This window comes from Anser brachyrhynchus (genome assembly GCF_964034855.1).
Source record: "Anser brachyrhynchus genome assembly, chromosome: 32".
Classification (NCBI taxonomy): Eukaryota; Metazoa; Chordata; class Aves; order Anseriformes; family Anatidae; genus Anser; species Anser brachyrhynchus.
In genome coordinates, this window is record NC_137725.1 from 59,697 (window position 1) to 77,845 (window position 18,149).

Below are 18,149 nucleotides of genomic sequence, written 5' to 3' on the forward strand. Positions count from 1 at the left end.
GATGTACGGGTGTTATTTGAGCGTTTCTTGCTTAATTTCACAGCTTCTGGCTGCCTCAGATGCCGGCCGCTCGCGTTCGGTGTGAGCTCCGGGGTCGGGCGTTGAATTGCTCCGGCCCGTTCCGGGCCCTGAGTGCGGCAGGTTTCACCGCTGGAAGAGATTTCACTGCTGGAAGAGATTTATTTCTTCTTGCGTCCCAAGCGCTGGGGATTCCCCTTCTGATCCAGGACGAACACGCAACAGGAACCAGCCTCGCAGCTGGTAAATCCTCCCTCCGGTTCATTCCTCGTCCCCGCTGTTTCTCCGGGAGCCTTTGCCTAGGCTCGGCCTTCCGTGAGTGAGATAACATCAAACCGAGCTCTGCGGGGGTTCACACCCAGCATCACGACCTTAAATATCCTCAGCTTTTTGCACTGCGGCTCCCACATGCTCAGCACTGAGGTCCCTGCCACCAAGAGCCTCCAGCCCGCTGGAGGAAAAGGAACGGAGAGGAAAAGGAAAGCTTTTGCCACACCTGAGAGACCAGAGAGGAATCAGCTTTCGCTGAGCTCAGTCACGCCAACCACACGTCCAGCAGCACGCACCCAGCCCAGCTTTTGTCGCTTGTTCGGGTTTTGCGCGGCGTCAGATCCCCAGAAACCTCTTCAGGGTGGATGTTTGAGCAGGACACGTGCGTGGCAAAAGCTGGCTCACGAACCCCAGTGCTTCAAAAAGAAGCAGAGGAGAGATGGGGCGTTGGGAAATGGAGGTGAAGGCTCACAGCCGAGGCCTTCCTCGCCTGCAGGGCCACCAGCATCCTCCTCAGCACGGCGGGCTCCGCGCCGCCGCCGCTTTTCGCTTCCACCGCCCCTCTGAGCCGAGCAGAAGCGTTCCAAGCAAGCAGGCTGCACTTGGTACAGCCTCACAATTTTGAGGCGGTTTTTGGGCCACGCTGCAGAAAATCCGCAGTGAATGTTTTATCAGCTTTTTCCCTGGCTCGGCGCGGTTACATATTTTAGTTTACAACTCAAACAGATCCTCGTTGCACCCACGTTCAGTTACCAAGGCGATTCTCTGGACGGGATCCATTCGCTCCTGAAAATGAATGATCCCAGCAACCAAAAACATTCGTGGAAAGCAACTGCGTTGGCTCGTAAACCAGCACCAGGGGCTCACGAGCAGAGCTGGACTCCACGGACAGAGACCCAGCACGGCGAACCCAGACGGCCTCAGCACCACCAAGTGGCAGCTCCTCCCTCCATCCGCCGGGGAGCCGAGCCCACAGCTCAGGAGCGGCAGCTTCTGCCCGCTCCACTCACCCCTCATCACCAGTGCAGGTGTGTGAAGCACCCCACGGACACGACCCAAGGGAGGTATTATTCCCACCCCCCAGGAAAAGGGCGATTGAAGGAGACGCGATGCCCTCCGTGTCAGCCTAGCCTTCGCCAAGAGCCGTTCCTTTCCTTTTCCTGGAAAGAGGGAGGGTTTCTTTTCCCTATTTTCCTTCTTGCTGTCCGCTATCAGAAAAAAAAAAAGAAGCAGCTCCAAGGTCAGAGCATTCGCAGAACGGCTGGCACGCGTATTTAAAACACGGACTTTCCCACAGGAGACTTGAGCAAGCCAATCGCTAGCCGTGCCCGGGCCGTGGCCGTAACCATACGCGACTGGCGGTAAATATTCCTCCCACTCCGCCTGTGCCAAAGCATTCAGGTGTCAAAGCCAACCGGGAACTTTTAAAGCTGAAGTCACGAAACAACAATAGTTGGATACCTGGGGTAATTTTCCGTTTTTTTTTTTACCGAGCGTTTTGATGGCAAACTACCAGAAACAAAGCGCTTCTGGGAGAGCGAGCTCTCGGAGAAGAGGCACCGCGAGGCGTTACGGCTGCGCCCTGCTTTCCTGAGCCGGGTGACACAGCGACCCCGAGAGAAGGACCCCGAAACACACCCAGGGGAGCAAGAAGCAGCCGGTGCGGCCTCGACAGCAGCCAGAGCCCCCAGCCTCACTCAGAGCCTTGGCGGAGAAGCACGCAAGGTGTACGGGTACACGAGGGGAAGCTAGACACCTCCAGGATGCGTCTGATGTTCTAAAATGCCAGAGAAATGGTCAAAGGTGGATAATTCGGAGTTAGAGCGCAGTTGGGGAGCTTCTTACCGCCCTCACTCCCTCCTCACAGCTCTCCGCTGCTCCTGTCCCTCCTGCGAGCCTCCTCTCCTGCCTGCTGTCAGCGGGGCAGACTGAAAACCCCCCCCACGTAATAAAGCCACCGGGACGGAGCCTGGCCCCACGTCAGCACAGCTCATGCTCCGAGCTCACCGCCACATCAGGCTTCTGGTCACCGTCACTGCCCCACAAGAGACATTTCTGCCCCCAAAACACAGGAAATAAGCCACACCTTGCCGCCCCCCCAACTTATTTGCACAGTGGCGGAACTTGCTGCGACAGTTACCTTAAATCAGAGTCGACCCTTCGAGGTGTTCGGGACTTCTTCACCAGCTGAACCCTCTGACCTTCATTTTTGAAGCTACTACCGAAAGAAAAGTCTGTAAGGAAAAGAAACGGGTGTTACTTCAAGCACATCCGAAACAGTAACTTGCTCCCGTCGCGCAGCGTTTCTCCTTTGGCTTTTGGTCTCCAGCTTTTGGTTTTTAAGGAAAAAACCAGGCGAGTTGGGTAAGCAGCAGCAGCCTGGACGTCAGGATCCCAAGGAAAGGCATCGCGGCGCGGGCACGGATGGGGCAAGGAACCCCCCAGCCCCCAGCCCGCAAGACAACAGCCCCAGCTCACGCTTTGGGGTCCCAACGTGCCAAGAAACGGGATCGTGTTCGGGTTACCCAGCCCCGCACACCTCTTCTTCAGCCATCCAGCCAGCACAGGCTTCGGGGAAGCGTCAAGCCTTCCCAAACCAGAATGAGCAACTCGGAGATTGCTCAGCGAGGTCTTTACAGTCCAGAAAGCCCCTTCTGGGTGTTGACGCTGGTTCTTTAACTGGTTATTGGCTGTGTGAGCTGCGAAAGCCTGGGCTAGCGGCTCGCGAGGAGCCTCAAGCTGCAGCAAAGCCCCGACACGAGACGAGCAACAGCTCCTGTGTGCAGCCACCACCTTTTCACGGAGTTTGCCCCAAAACCCCGCAAACAAGGCTACAAAGGGGAGCGCAATCGTGACCAGAACCCTTTAAACATCCCTGCCGCTCGTGAAGTTCCCTGAGGGCGACGGGAGCGAGGCGCTGGCCAAGCGCTGGCCCTCCTGAAAACCGCCCACGAGCTGCTTCCAGCAGCTCCTTGCCCCCACCGCGCTTCACGCGCCTGCAGAGGGGGCACCCCTAAAACAAATCCTATCACCAGTGACATTTTGCTACAAAGGCAAACTAAAACGAGGCGACTTAGAAGGCTGGTGTTATCTAGAGAGGACGCGTCGAGCTGGAGCCCAAGGCGCAGCACTGCATTTCCCCCTCCGTCAGGATAAATCTGCACGAAGAGGTTCCGTTTGCAGGCTGGCAATCCCGTTAACCCGAGGCAAAATCCTTTTAGCTGTGATTAACGCAGACACGCAAGGCAAGACGTGAACAAGAGCGGGGTGCGATGGTTGTCATGAAAATCAACACCAGAACAACCAATAAAAAGAAGTTTCCCCCCACAAAGAAAGGCTAAGATCAGGAAAAACCCTTACAATACCAGCAAGGTGCTCGTGCACTATCGAAAACGAGTTGCATTATGAGAAGGTGTGCGGAAAGCTACAGTGATCGCCTTACCAAGGTTTAGATCCATCATCCAAAGCTACACAGATCTGCTTTCTGCCAGTAAAACTGCACTTCAGGGCTCCCTCCCTTACCCGACCTCAGCAGTAAGGGCGGACGTTTCTAGTTTGGCTCGTAAAAGCACAACGTGCGAGCGGTGAACCTTTAACCACCGCAGCTGAGGCCCGAAGAGCTCGGAAGAACAGCGAGAGGCGCTTCCCTGCGACGTCTGAGGCGAAATCATCATCTAGCAGGCCCAGGGACGCGAGGCAGCAACTCCTCCCTCTTGATGCCAGGGCAATACCGGCCCCAGAACCGCCCCGTTAGCGGAACGCCAGCAGGGAGCACCCCATCATCCTGGAAATCGCAGGTTGTGGTGTGGACCCAACGCCGGGAGAAACCCACGGAAAGGTGGAGGAGCTACTGCCCCGCTCGCTAGCTCAGCGATGCCCTCAGTGCTCTCCTAGAGGCTAAATTTCCTAAATTCCTAAGGGAAGCAGGTTTTTGCTTCCCAGCCGGGAGGAAACCCGCCCGGGAAGGCGGAACTACTCACCTCGTGCAGAGTTTGAGGTTCAAGCAAACCTTGGCAGCTACGCCGGGCGGATTAACGGCCACGCCGGGCGTCCCGAGGCTCACTGCGCCCTGTAGGTGCAGCCACGTCCCTGGGGTCCCTCCTCTGCTCCTGAAACACGCCCCCGGCCAGCAGCGAGCAGCGAGGATGGGCTTTGCGCTCTTCCTTCGCTCGCTGCGATGCCCTACACGCCTCGCTGCGGGGCGAGGAAGGCTTTTGGAGGAGAACCGGGGCAGCAGAGCCTCAGCAAGGCCACGTCTTCCAGCTGGAGCATCGCTGCCAGGCCGGAGACCGCTCCTCAGCCCTGCTCCTCGAGTCTCTGCTCAGCCGGGAGGCCGCAGCTCGTCCTCCTGCACACGCCGACAGCCGAGGCTCCGGGTTCTCGCCCCAGTGGGGCGGCAGATCAGCACCGGCTCGACCCACAAGGCCAGCCAGCTCCGCGTCAGTCAAAACCAACGCCCCGAGCAGACGCTGTGCCAGAGGAAGTTTTATTTTGTCTGGACACTTATCTGAAGGCTGCTCGGGCAAGCGAAGGCTGCGCTCTTCAGGATTTGTCGAGCTCTGGGACAAAGACGACAATTCAGCTGCAAACGGTCACAAGACCCCAGTATTTTCCACGTTCCACACTCAGATTTTGCTAACTCAAGCCGTTGTTAACGCACAGGCGTTGCCTTACTGCAGAGAAACCCCACCAGGATTTCATAGCGAGACGCATTTGGGCCTAAATTCACGTTAAATCGCCGCTTCCCGCTTCTCTAGAACGAAGAAATGGGGGAAAAAAAACCACCTGAAACAAGTCTCTGAGCAGCTCCCGAGCATAAGGGGAAAGAGTTAACACGTGTTCCAGAGAAAACCCCACACCTCGATGCCACCTGCGATAAGCAGCACAACACAAACTCCAAGGTCACGCGAGCGCTGGGTCCAGACGCGCGTCCGACACCAAGCGCGGCGTGCTTCGGGGAGCAAGGGAAGCTCGTCCTGTTTTCTAGGGAACAGGATGTTTTGGTGACGGGTCGCGGTGTTTCTGCCCCAGAGGGAGGTGTAGGACACGGCCCGGACGTTCCCCGTGCTGCTGTTTTACCTTCTCAGCCTGCAGCACGCTCGGCTTCCCGCACGGAGCTGGCGTGAGGGCTCGGTGACGGCGCCGGGTGGCTCGGCTCCCAAACCCGAGCAGCTCCTCCGCCGAGCCCACCTCGCTCTGCTGCCTGCAGGACGCCTCTGAGACAGGTTTTCTCCTCATCGAGGCTTTTAATTTCTTGCCTGCCTGGCCGAGGGGGCTGACTTCAGGGAACGAAGCCGCCTGCGCGCTGTGCTCCCGTTCCCGGTGCCTTTTTGGCCCCCGACCGGGCTGTTCCCTCCTCAGAACAAGGAAGGAGCGCGCGTGCAGCCTGATCACGCACCTCACTTGAGAACAACCGGAAAATAAGGCTGCGATTAATAAAAACACCAAAGGTGGAAGACACCGGGAGGACCTGACCGAAAAGGCGGCTGGCACCAAGCTGCTTGGCCCCCGTTTTGGGGACACGGAGCCGCGAGTTTTTGGGACAATGCACCTGGATCCCAGATCTCCCCTTGAGCCGACACAGGGGCAGCCACGACGCCGACAACGCCGGGGCCACGCAGGCAATGCCAGCAGGAGCTGGGGACAGGGCTTTTCCTAGGAAAAGCTCCCAAACGAGCCAGACCATCAGCAGGCGCTGCGAGAAGCGGGAGTTAGCGGTGCCTCGGCTCCTGGGCAGGATCCCGGCTCCCTCCTGCCATCACAGATCTCCAAAGCGCTCAGAAACCCCCAAAAAAAATCACTTTTTAAGCTTTTAAATGAAACGGCACCTGCCTGAGGACCGCGCAGAAGGCCGTTTGCACCAGCCCATGCCTAGCAGCCAGGTTTCGGTTCCAGCTCTGCCATGAACCGGCCGCGGTCAAGGCGATCCGGGGCGCGAGCCACGAACACCATGCGGCCCTTTTGATTCGAGAGCAAACACCGCAATTTTCTGCGGCAGGAGCGCTTCACGATGCCTCTGCAAGAGAGCTGCTGGCAATTTTAGAGCCAGACAATACCTGGAAAAGAAGAAGCAAGCAGCTGCTTCAACAGACCCGAAGCGAGGGCAGAGAGCGGCGCGGTGACAGCCCGTCACGCCGGCTCGCTGCCCCGAGCGGGGAATTTCTGGTATTTAGAGGACGGGGACTGCGTCTGGTGCTGGAAGAGCCGAAGGAGTTGGACTCGATGATCCTTTATGGGTCCCTTCCAAGTCGGGATATTCTAGACTGGGCTAGAAATCGATGAGGCTGGTGGAAAAAAAATGACGGAATTCGATCTTATCCTTCTGTGGAAGGGAGGACGCAGCGGGGCGAGGTTCAGACCCAGCGGAGCCCTCGACCCAAGCACGCAGCGACCCGGTGCCCCACGCGAGGTGATCCAGCCCCAGATCGGCCTCAAACCACCCCATGGGGTGAGCGAAACGCAGCGCTCCTCCTTCTCCCAGCCCCTTAGGGCCGAGGCTCTCGGTAGTTTCTACGCCCCACTCGAAGCCAAGCCCTGGCCACGTTTCCCCAGCTGCCGCCCTGGGGCGGCCGCGTAATTTGGGCGCTCAGAAGCTGTCGCAGAGCGGGGCCCGATGCCTCACCCTCGAGCCTGAGGGGACAAACTTGACCCCCGCAGGTCTGGCAGCGCCTGAGAGTCACGACACCGATGTAAGAGCAAAGCTCTCGACACGCCAGGTACGAGATTTCACCTGGTCACCAGCCGCCCACTGCCCCCCAAGCATGCTGTAGCTTGTAAGACGCCTTTAAACGAGACCAATTTGGCCTCAAATCCTTTAATTAGCGACAGCAGACGCAGGGTACCCAGCTATGGGAGATCCACGGGCTGAAAACTCCGGCTGCGAGGACTGAAGGAAGCGGCACGATGGCGAAAGGCGGCGCTTCCAAAGTCTTCGTGCCCGGAAAACGCTCGTGCCCCGAAGGCTCCGGGCACTGCCTCCCTCCACACACCCTCAGCGCTCGCTCTCGAGCTCGCTTTGACGCTGCCGAAACCGAGGAGGGCAGAAACCCGCGAAAGCTTACCCGAGATCAATGCAGGGCACCAAGCGACCGGCCTCAGATCTTCAAAGCACGCAAACCTCAACCACAGAGTGGAAGTCACCCGCGCGCGCGCCTCCGACAGCGTCTCGGAGCGCGATCGATGAGACAAACCAAGCGCGGAAGGGAGCTGGTGCAGCACGGCCGTCGAGCCCCAGCCGAGCAGCTCCACACCGCGATTCCCCCACGCTCAGGGCGCTCACGCGGGCGCAGCCTCCGTGCTGGAGCTCTTCGCCTTCCCCACACGGCTGTTTTCAGCCGCCCCGCGCTTCTGAACCAGCAGGAGGCTCGGTAAAGCTCAGCCGCTTCTCCACCAGCCCCACCTGACGGCTCCTGGGGCGCGATCGCCGCTTTTGTTTCAGGGATTAACGAGCTAAAAACAGCCCCCCCCCCCGCAGGAAGGGGCAAAAGGAAAAGCAAAGCCTCATCCCGGCAGGCGTCCAAAGCAGAGGTGCGTTTACGCTCAATGCCTGCCTGGTCAAGAGACTCGCAAGTCTACCGGCCCCCAGAAACCAGCTCCCAGTTTCCTCTGACCGAGCTGCAGAGCCCCGAAAGACCCGTAAATAAGAGGTTTAGGAAGTATTAGCAGCTGCTAGTTGCCGTTCGAAGACTTTCTCTCCCTTTCTACCCCACCGCTTCGGTGCGAGAGGGAACTTGGACTCGGCTAAGCGATCATCTGGCCCGGAAATCTGAGCACGCGCCGCGTTTCACCAGCCCCGCGAGCTGAAGGGGCCGGGCAGAGCCATCGGCGCCCAGGGGAAGGAACGCGGCGCTCTCCTTTCCGCTCCCACGTGAAGCGGGAGCGAGCGGCTCCGCGGAAGCACGGCGCTCGGCCGGCGACCGTGGGGTCAGCCCGCCCCGAGCGGCTCCGCAGCTCCCAGCGGTGAATTCAGAAAGCCAGCGGGGTAAATGAGTAACCCGAGCTCACCTGCCAGGTATCGCACCCTTCCCAGCTCCGGGAAAATAAACTTTAACCAGCGAGGCGGGGAAGAAAACGTCCCCCTGGGTATGAGGGGGGAGAGATTACTCAGCGCCCAACCGCTCCTGCTGATCCTTACCAGGGAGCGAGGGACTCGTTTTGTTCTGAATTATGCCCCGTGCGCCGGGCCAAAGCCCCGGGGAAGGCACCCAGGACAGTTCAGCCCCGGGAGCCGATGTTAACCGTGCTGAAATGGGTCAAAAAAAGGATGCAGCCCAGGTTCTGGTCAGCCACAGAAACCCCCGGAGAGCAGCCCGGTCCTCCAACAGCCACGGCAGGCTTACAGGACGGAGCCCGGACACAGTCTGGGGGTGACAGAGCCATTTTTGACTTGTTCCGCGGGATTGAAAGGGTTTCTGAAGCCTACGGGGGCCGAGCAAAGCGCTCTCCATCCCGGCGCTGGGAGAGGAGAAGGGGGAAGCCTCCGCACGGAGCACACCGAACACGCGCCTGGGCCCTGTCTGCAACGAGAAGAGGAGCCCCACCAGCCTCCTCGGGAGCTGTTGGACAAAAATCCCAGACCTCGGTGCTGTCAGGACACGTTTTGCCCTACTGAGCCTTGAAATTCGGGGTTAGGGCTTTAACCGAGCTGGTGCTCTCTCGGCCAGCCCTCCGGCACCACCAGGTCCTTTCTGGACCCGTTTTGAAATCGGGAAGTTCGTTATTCCCCCAACTTCCTACGTGATTTTTTGAGCACACTGGAAAAAAGCGGGGGCCCGACAGACCGAGGGCTGCCGAGCACCTTCCTCCACCAGCTACCGCGCGTTCCCGCTTGAGTTTATTACTAAAGCCTGCGATTACGGAGGGGCTGTCAGCTTCCTCGAGCTTCCTTGAAGTTTTTCGGTTCGCCCAGAGCTCTCGCAAGCCTCCTTCTCCTCCGGCACGCATCTGCAGACACGCAGAGCCCACAGGCGCTCAGCGCCGCATCCTGCGGGCGCTATCAGCAGCCCGCGAGAACACAGGGCTCCCGAAGAGCCGGGTGTCCCGGAGAAACCCAACTGGAAGCGGAGGTAGGAAGGACAAGCCAAGGTCAGCCCCGAAATAGTAGATAAAAAAGCAAGGGCGGAAGGCAAACATTCGAAAAATGCGAAAAATGCGGCGCGCTTAACTGGTTAAATCTGTTTCGAAAGGGCCAAAAAAAAAAAACCACCTTGAAATCCAGCGGGATGGTTAAAGCAGGAGAGCCGCCGTGAGCCTGCAGCGAGGCGAGGACACGCGACCCTCGTATCTACGCCCCCGGTGCCCGGTCAGCGTTTCGGGGAAGGGCTGCCTCCCCCCGCTGGGCACTCACCTCTCCTTTTTGCACAGCTCCAGACCCCGAGAGACTCCCGAGGAAGCACCCCGTGCAGCCCACCGGGCTCGGAAGCGATAGGGCCACGGCCTGGTCCACGAAGCGGGGGTTAGGGCACAGCGAAGCGCTCCGGGAATTCACCTTTCCATCCGCAGGCTGGAATTTCCCCCCCCCCCCCGAGACCAGAGCAGCAATCATCGGCAGCTCTGCAAACAAATACCTGCCAGCAGGCGCAAGGTCGCGCCGCACAAACCCCTCACCGAGCAGCGGGAGCTCTCCCCGGCTGGCCGGCGAGCGGGTGGAGCTCTTCGAGCGCCTCTTCCACGCCTCCCCCGCTCCCTTCGTGCCCACCGATTCGGCTCCTGGCTTTTGTCAGCGCCTACGCCGTGGCCTCCTTCCTCCTCCTCTCCCCAGCCGCGCTTATCTGCTAACGGCTCCGGGGCAGAGGCTCACCGAAAAGCAGCCCGAAGCGGAGGAAAAACTCTCCCCGCGTGGATTATTAGCGGAGGTTTTTAACGCTTCCCGCTTTACCCGTTACAGAGCCGCGCGCGAGGTTTCCGCCGTGCCGGAAAGCCGCCGACAAATCCAGAGAAAAACAAGGCACGAAGCCGCCAGCAACCTTTGGACCGGCGATCTGCGCTCGAATCCCTTCCTCCTCCCCCTCCCCTCGCCGCTGCGTTTGGGCACCCTGCGCCCCGCCAGCCAGCCCTGCCTGCAACGAGCTGCGAAACGCCAGCGCGGCTCCGCTGCTGGGACCCCAAACACAAATGGGTTCTGCAGAGGGTTTGCGGAGGCGCCGGGGCTGCCGCTGGTCTGGCAGGTTGGGAAGTTTTACCGCCAGAGCCTTCGGGAGCTCTTCCCACGTAGAGCAAGGGAGGCGGCCGAGCTGCCTCCTGGCTCCCAGCACCAGGACCGATCAGAGCACGAGATCAGGCAGGCTCCCAGGGGGCAAGGCAAGAGATTTCAAGGGATTTCTGCTCCCTTCTTTCTGCTTTGCCCTCCTGCGGCAAGTTAGCACCTCCTCTGGTGGGGCAGAAGCCCCGCTCGTGCCACAGGACTCCCTCCAAAACCCCCCAGAGTGGTTTTTTTGCAGCTTTACCTTGAAGAGAGCCAAAAATCGGCTCTCCCAGCAATCAGTGCCTTCCCGAACGCGACGCTTTCAAACTGCTTTTACCGGTAGCGATCAGAAGGAAGAGCCAGAGCAGCTTTAAGCCCATTTTAAACCCGTAAAAGCGGCTTTCAGAACCCATTTTACTCGCGGCCCCGCGCTAAGATCGCACCAAGGTAACGCCGCTGCCTGAGCCAGCCGGTGAGCAGGGGTGTCCCCAGAGCAGAGCCCGTTTCTGCGGATTTCATCATAACACTCACGGGGAAACCGAAAGCCATGGGGCAACCAGCTCCGCGATCGAACCCAACGGAGCGAGGGACGCAAGGGCAGGGTCAAAGGGAATCAGAACCGCGGGTTTTATTCCGCCTGGGTCCTCGTTTCGGAGCCAAGCGGCGGCGAAGGGCCAGCCACCGCGCAGCTCGTGCCCAGCCTAGCGAACCTTCCTGCCCCAGGGGTGTTTTGCAGGGTTCTTCCTCCCCTCCCTGCCTCTTAGCACCTCGCCAGCCCGCCGAATTAGCGCCGAGGCCATCCGAGCACGTCCCATCCCCGGGACGGGCAACACGGAGCCGTTCGAGGAAGTTTTAAGCGCTGGTTAATTGGCAAGCGGGGCCTGACGAAGTTCTCGAGCTCTTTTCTCTTTTGTATCTCCCTTATTAAACATTAAAAGCAGCGCGCAGACAATTCAATTAAGCTGACATGATACCGTGAAAGACTACTTAATTGCAGAAGTACCTAGGTTTGTTTAAACACATAATTGCTTAATTGCACACACATACCTTCACCATTACTCATGTTTTTCAACACCAGCTCTCTTTTCCGAGAGCTTCCTCCTGCAGCGCTGCACCGTCCGCCCCCGAGATCTGGGCGCAGGCCACGGTCACTAAACATTGCTTTGTTGTTTTGAGGCACAAAGCGCACCGAACGGGAACAAAACATTCGGTCACCGCTAACGAGAAGGCCCGTGACGAGCTCGTTACCTGGTGAAGTACACCAGCTTCAGCCAGGTGTCCGCGGGCGTCGCTCCAAGAACTCCTCCCGAGGCTGCGCGGTGCCCACGCGCAGCGCGGTCTGCTCGGAGTCGAGCCCGGCATATCGCGATCAGCGATGTGCTCATCACTAATTGCGCCAGATTCCTTTTTTAAATAACCCCCCGGGACGTGCTCCACGCCCCCCCCAACCCCAGGTCAGGGAGGAAAGCAGCCCGTGAATTCTGGTTCGTGCGCCCGCGGTTTCTCCCTGCTCGCCATCCCGCGCCACGGCCTGAAGGTCTGGCGGCGTTTTTTAGGATCCTTAATTCGTCTCCCAGCACGGCCGCTCCACCAGTCCTGTTATTTTCAGCACAAATCCACCGCAGGAGAAAGGTTTCGGCGGCTAAAAGCAGCTTCCTGAGCCCCGATGCGGACAGGGGAGCCACCACGCCGCCGACTCCAGCGCTCCTCGGGAGGATGGGGGAACTTCTCCGTGCGCACAAGCGGGGAGGGAAGCGATGCGCCACGCTCTGGGGCTCTCCCGGGACTTGAAGCCTTCGTCAGGAGGCAGCGAGCAAACATTAACCTGCCCGGTCGGAGACAAACCCGCCGGTTCCCATTTCCGGGACGCTGCCTTCCACGGGGTTTCTGATTTCAGGATGTTTGCCTCGAGCCCTCGCCGCTACCGAGCAGTTCCTGTTTTCGTTTTTCGAGCTGTTCTGCATTTCCCTGGACCCGCGCCATCCCGCTCCTCCTCCTCGGGGCTTCGCGGTGGCTCCCGGCGAGAGCAGCCAGCGGGGCAGATTAAGGAAAACTGGGAGAAAAACCTCGATTTCCCTCCGGCCCCGAACCGAGCAGGCGCCGTGCTGTGCTACCGAGCCACCGCGGGACGAACCGTGCGCGCCAAGATCTCCCACGAGCCGCACGAAGCAGGCGTGAAGAGGAAGAGTCAAAACAGGCTCTGCGGTTTCGGGTCCTCCTACCCGGTTCCCAGCTGGGTATTTCGTGGTCTCGCTGTGAGGTTTTGCCTCGTTCCAGCACCCGCACGGCCTCAGTTTACCCGCCCGCTGCGCGGCGGGGACACGAGCCCAGCGAGCCCGTGGGAGGCGGCGCGCTCCTAATCCTTCGGGTGGTGGCAGCGGGGTACACGAGGCTGGTTTGGGGCACCCCCGCAAGCTTTTTGGGCACCCACAGAAGCTCTCCGTCATTTCCCTGAACACCACTGAAGTCAGCAGAAGCAACAAGTGACCAGACACCGCTGCCGGGACCAGCCCGGCCACGCCGAAACTTCGCTTCAGGTCGTGGCCCCGCGTGACCCTCGGGTATCTGCGCAGAAACCGAACCCCGAAGATCCTCCTCGACCTGCGAAGAGGCTGCGGAGTCCCCCAGGGCTCTCCCAAGCCATCCGGTACCGTGTTTCAGCCACTCCGAGCTGGTCAATAAGCACCAGAGGCCGGGGAGCGGTCGCAAACCAGAAGCTGAGAGCAGGGCTGAGGCCCGCGAACGGCGCTGCCGACCCCAAGACGCGCCAGCTCGCTGAGGAAGGCTGAAGCAGAAGCTGACGGCAGTAAAATCGTCCACAGCGCCGAGCTGCTGACCTGGCACGGCAGAGACACAGAGCCCAGGGCCCTTTTTCTGTCTCTGGGGATTATCCACACTCAGCTCCCGGAGCAGGAACGGCACCGCTCCGCAGCCAGGCCTCCTCCATGCCCGATAAGGCGAGTTCACTCCCCGAATTATTGCAATATTTGGCTTCCAACAGCAGACCCTCAGCCTTGATTCCGAGCCGCAGCTCGGCACCCTCGGAGCGCAAAGGATCGCAGCAAACCAAGCCACGCGCCCAGCGCTTCCCCCAAGCCCTGGGAACTGACACGTTACAGAGGCTTGAAACGGCGCACGGACCGGGAGGTTTCCTCCAGCAGCACCAGAAGCCGCTTCCCCCCGCCCTGCTGGATTGCGAGGCGCGAGCCGGCCTCAGGCAGGAGCTCGAGGGAAGAGAAGCAGACGCTTTTTTGGGGATGCAACCCCTAAAACGAGACGCCTCCTCACCTCCGAGCCCTTCTCCAGCAGGAGGGCGATGTCCACCAAGAACCCGCGTGCCGGAGAGCCGGGCTGCTTCGCCCAGGGAGGGCGACCAGCGGCGCCGACGAGCAGGAGGAGGCTGCTCGGGCACAAATTCGTCCTCCCCCAGCGACCCGCGGGGGGGAAAAGCACGGCTTTCCGGCAGACCCCGGGCACCTCCGCAGCGGTCGGGGGCTCGTTGTTTCTCGAGGAGCGAGGTAAAACACCTCTGTGCAAACAAACCGCCGGCATTCTTGAGTTTCGGCCAAACGCCGAGCGTTCGCCAGCGGGTAATTACCGGCCTTACGAGGTTACTCGGAGAAATTGTTCCAAACAGTCGGCAACCGTAGCAAGGGCGTTCGATCACGGGCCGGGGAGCCGAGCCCGCCTCGACCGAAGCTGCCCGAGCAGGAGGATTGTAAAAGGCACAACACAGCCCTGAGACACACCCCCCCCGCCCACGGGGCTCCCCAAACCACTTTCCCTCTTCGAAACACGGACAGCGTTTACGCTAACGAGGGCTCGGCTGCCAAGACTCATTTAGCTAATAGCTGGTCACCTCCGTTTGGGTCCCATTCGCTGCAGGATCGTCAGATAATACGGCAGCAACAGTTATTCAGCTTAGGTAATTAACGTGGTTCGGGGCAGGGGGGAGGAAGGAAAAAAAAAAGCAGGAAAGTCACGTTTCACCTGCTCAACGCTCTGTGTTTTTACTACTTTTAAAATGAGTAATCCCTGCGTTTGCCAAGGTGCAAAGATTAGAAGCTGTGTGGGAACGGCCGGCCCCACGCAGGTGCTTCTGCAGCGCGGCGCATTTATTTACAGCCGCTATCGCCAAGCGCGGTTCACCAAGTTCAGAGGGAGAGGTGTGGAGAATCCAAAATTTATTTATTTATTTTACCTGCTGCTTTAAAACATTAAAGGGCCCTCACTTCATTCCACAAAACAGCTCCGGGTGACCTTTAGTTTACACAGCATCAAGTTTAATGCTAGAAACTCGTACGGATATAAATTTAAGTTGTATTAATCTCTGCAAACATCCTCTCATAGCAGTCCCACTGAATAAGAGTTACTTATGAACTAAAGCAACAGCAGCTTCAAGTGTTTGCAAGGAAGTTTAACCTTCAATATCTGCCTCACCTAAAGCAGTTTAGCTGGATTCAGGCAAGCGAACTAACCAAACTTTTACTGAGATGCTTAAACGGAGCGTTTGAGGTTTAATCTGAAGCCGGTACGCCATAGATCGGTAAAACCAAGTTTCTGAGAACTACAACAAGCATTTTAAGTCACTCAAATCGCCCCCAGATCCAGAGGACGACGCATTTGTGGGCACGCAATCAACAGGAGCAGCCGAAGCCCAGCGAAAGAGCACACAGCTACGGGTCACCAGCCACGGTCCCTGCCAACCGGCAGAGCCACCGGTTCGTTACTAACACCACGTCTGTCAGCTTAATTCTTTCTGTCCCGCTAATAACACGCGTTTCAGACAGAAACCCGCCAGCGACACCGCTCCCTGCATCTTCCAAACCACGCTGCAAACTCTTTTACGCAGCACGTGGGGTAAATTCAAGCAGCAACACAGCCTCAAGAGTTTCCTCGGGGAAACTTCTGCTGAAGAGAGCAGTTTGCAGGAAGCTTCAGCTTTTTAAGTTGAAAAAGACACTTGCAAAGGAAAACACTCGAGGAAAACAACACAGGAGCACCCGGGGACAGGAGGATGTGCTCGGATTGAAGGTGAGAGCAGCCTGGCCCGGACAAACAGCCCTTGTGTGCCACGAACCAGCCGTGCAGAGCCGCACCTCGCTGCCGAGGGGCTCCCCTTGCACGCCCAGTGACCGCAGCGACCGGGAGAACCCAGAGCCCGTTTTCACCGAGGTCTCGGGTGCTGTAAACACACCTTGGCTTTCCCGTTGCCATACGCACATTTCAGGCCCCCGAAACCCACCTTTTAGCCCCCAAAACCCACCCTTTCACCCCCAAAAACCCCAGGGGATGAGCGCTCAGACGGGTCCCGGTGCCCCTTCCCCACGGCACCGGGGGTCTCCCTGACAACATGTGGGGGGGGGGTGGCAGGGCCTCGTCCCCGACCCCTCTCCCTCCAGCTCCCGAGCCCGTTTCGCGAGTTCTACCGACTATAAAAAAAAAATCTGCAAAAAAAAAAAAAGAGAGAGAGAAAAAGGCTTAAACCCGAACGTAAACAAAACGGCGCACCTCAAACCCCCAGCTTCAGACGAGCGGCGAGCGGGTTACCTCAGCGCGGGGCCCAACGGCTTAAAAGCGACCCGGGCCCGCTCCCCCCGCCCCGACCGGGGCCGCACCGGGCCCGGCAGCGCTCCCGGACGGCCCCAAGGGCGCGGCGGCCCCGGCCCGGCCTGCCCCGGGCCCAACCAGGCCGGGCGCGGCTCCGCGGCCCAGCGCCGGCCCCGGAGAGAGGGGGGAGCCCCGCAACGGCCCCGGGACGGCGGGGGGCGGCCGGGAAGGGGCCTGGGGGGGAGACGACGGCGGCGCCACTCACCGCGGGCCGCGCCGCGCCTCAGCCGCCGCTTCCTCCGGCCGTCCGCTGACAAAATGGCGGCGGCAGGAAGTGCCCCGCGCTCCGCCCCGCCCCGCGCCCGCACTCTGCGCACCGGCCCGCCAACGGCGCAGCCCGCGGCGCCCGCCGTACGCCAACGGCGTAGCGGGATGAGCTCGGGGGGCCGGGGGGGGAGGGGGGGGTGGGGAAGGGCCGCGCGCCCCCGGCCCGCGCCGTGCGCAAAATGCGCAGCGCCGCGCGCGGGGGAGGCCGGCCTTACGCAAGTGGCGTAACCGGAGAGAGCGGGGACGGAGGGGGGCCGGGAGAGCGCCTCGCGCCCCCGCCCGCCCGCGGCTCGGCCCCGGAGCCGCCGCTCCCCTCCCCCGCCCCGTAACCCCTCCCCCGGGCGCGGCGCAGCGCCCCCGCCACCGCCAGGCCGTCGCTTGCGCAAAGTGCGTAGGGCGCCGAGAATGCCGCCGCCCGCCCCTCCGCTGCGCAGCCTACGCAGCCGGCGCGTGACCAGCGCTACGCCAGCGGCGCAGTCGGCGGCGCGGAGCGGCCCGGCCCGCTACGCCGCTGGCGTACGGCGCGCGCGGCCCCCGCCGCCCCCTTACGCCGTTTGCGCAGCAGGCCTCAGCCTCCGCCGCAGTTTACGTAGGCCTCCCTGACGCAGCGGCCGCATTACGCAATGCGGGTTACGCTGGCAGGGCGACGTAAGCGGCGATGGTGAATACCGAGCCCCCCCCTCCCGCCCCCTCTCCCCGGTGCCCCCCCCCACCCTCCGCCCTCTCCGCGCTGCGGGCGCCGCCGCATCGGCGCGGGCCCGGCTCTTACCTGAGGCGGCGGCGGCCGCGGGCGGGGCCGGGCCGGGCCGGGCCGGGCCTGGCGAGCCGCCCTCCCGCCGGGGCCGGGTCCCGCGGGGCCCGGGAGGCGTCGCCGCCTCCGCCGAGGGAGGGGGAGGCGGGCGCGGGGGGGGAGGGGGGGGGAGACGCCGGGCACCGAGGGGCAGCGGGTCCGGCAGCGGCGCCGCACTGACCTCACCGCGCTGCGCCTGACGTCACGGCGCAGCCGGCCCCGCCCCCGCCGCCAACCGCCGCGCCTCGCGCGCCCCGCCCCGCCCCCCCCCCCCCCAGCGCCCCGCGCCGTGACGTCACGGGAAGGCGGCGGGAAGGCGGCGGGAGCGGCACCGGGGGGGCGAGGACCGGGGGGGGGGGGGGACCGGGGGGGCACCGGGGGGCTGTGCTCGGGGGGGGGGGGAGTGAGTGCAAGGCACCGGGGGCGGAACCGGGGAGGGGGCACCGGGGGGCAATGCACTGGGGGGGGGGAAGCACCGGGGTGCACCGGGGGGCTGTGCTCGGGGGGGGGGAAGCACCGGGGTGCACCGGGGGGCTGTGTACGGGGGGGGGGGGAAGCACCGGGGTGCACCGGGGGGCTGTGCACGGGGGGGGGGGGGCACCGGGATGCAATGCACGGGGGGGGGAGAACCGGGGGGGGACCGAGTGCAAGGCATCGGGGGGGGGCACCGGGGGGCAATGCATTGGGGGGGGGGGGGAAGCACCGGGGGGCTGTGCACGGGAGGGAGAACCGGGGGGGGGGAACGGGGGGCAATGCATTGGGGGGGGGCACCGGGGGGCAATACACGGGGGGGGGGGCACCGGGGGGCAGTGCATTGGGGGGGGGGAAGCACCGGGGGGCTGCTCTTGGGGGGGGGGCACCGGGATGCAACGCGGGGGGGGTGGAGAATAGGGGGAGGGGTCGAGTGCAATGAATTGGGGGGGGACGGGACGGGGGGGGGGGGGGGATCGAGTGCAATGCATTGGGGGGAGCACCGGGGGGGGGGAAGCAATCGGGGGGGGTGTTCCCTGG

General features: G+C 61.5%; 1 protein-coding gene across 8 annotated transcripts in view; it reads right to left on the bottom strand.

The window, feature by feature from the left end:
- The window catches only part of BRD4 (bromodomain containing 4), a 62,733-nt gene extending 45,402 nt beyond the window's left edge, over window positions 1-17,331 (bottom strand). For 3 of the 8 annotated variants that reach the window (XM_080571458.1, XM_080571460.1, XM_080571457.1), the window contains exons 1-2: window positions 16,287-16,422; window positions 2,429-2,522 (exon numbers count right to left, since the gene is read on the bottom strand). The gene's annotated coding sequence lies outside the window, so the exon portion shown is untranslated. The other 5 variants (XM_080571459.1, XM_080571453.1, XM_080571456.1 and 2 more) reach the window with 4 other exon arrangements.
- Window positions 17,332-18,149: the final 818 nt, after the last annotated feature.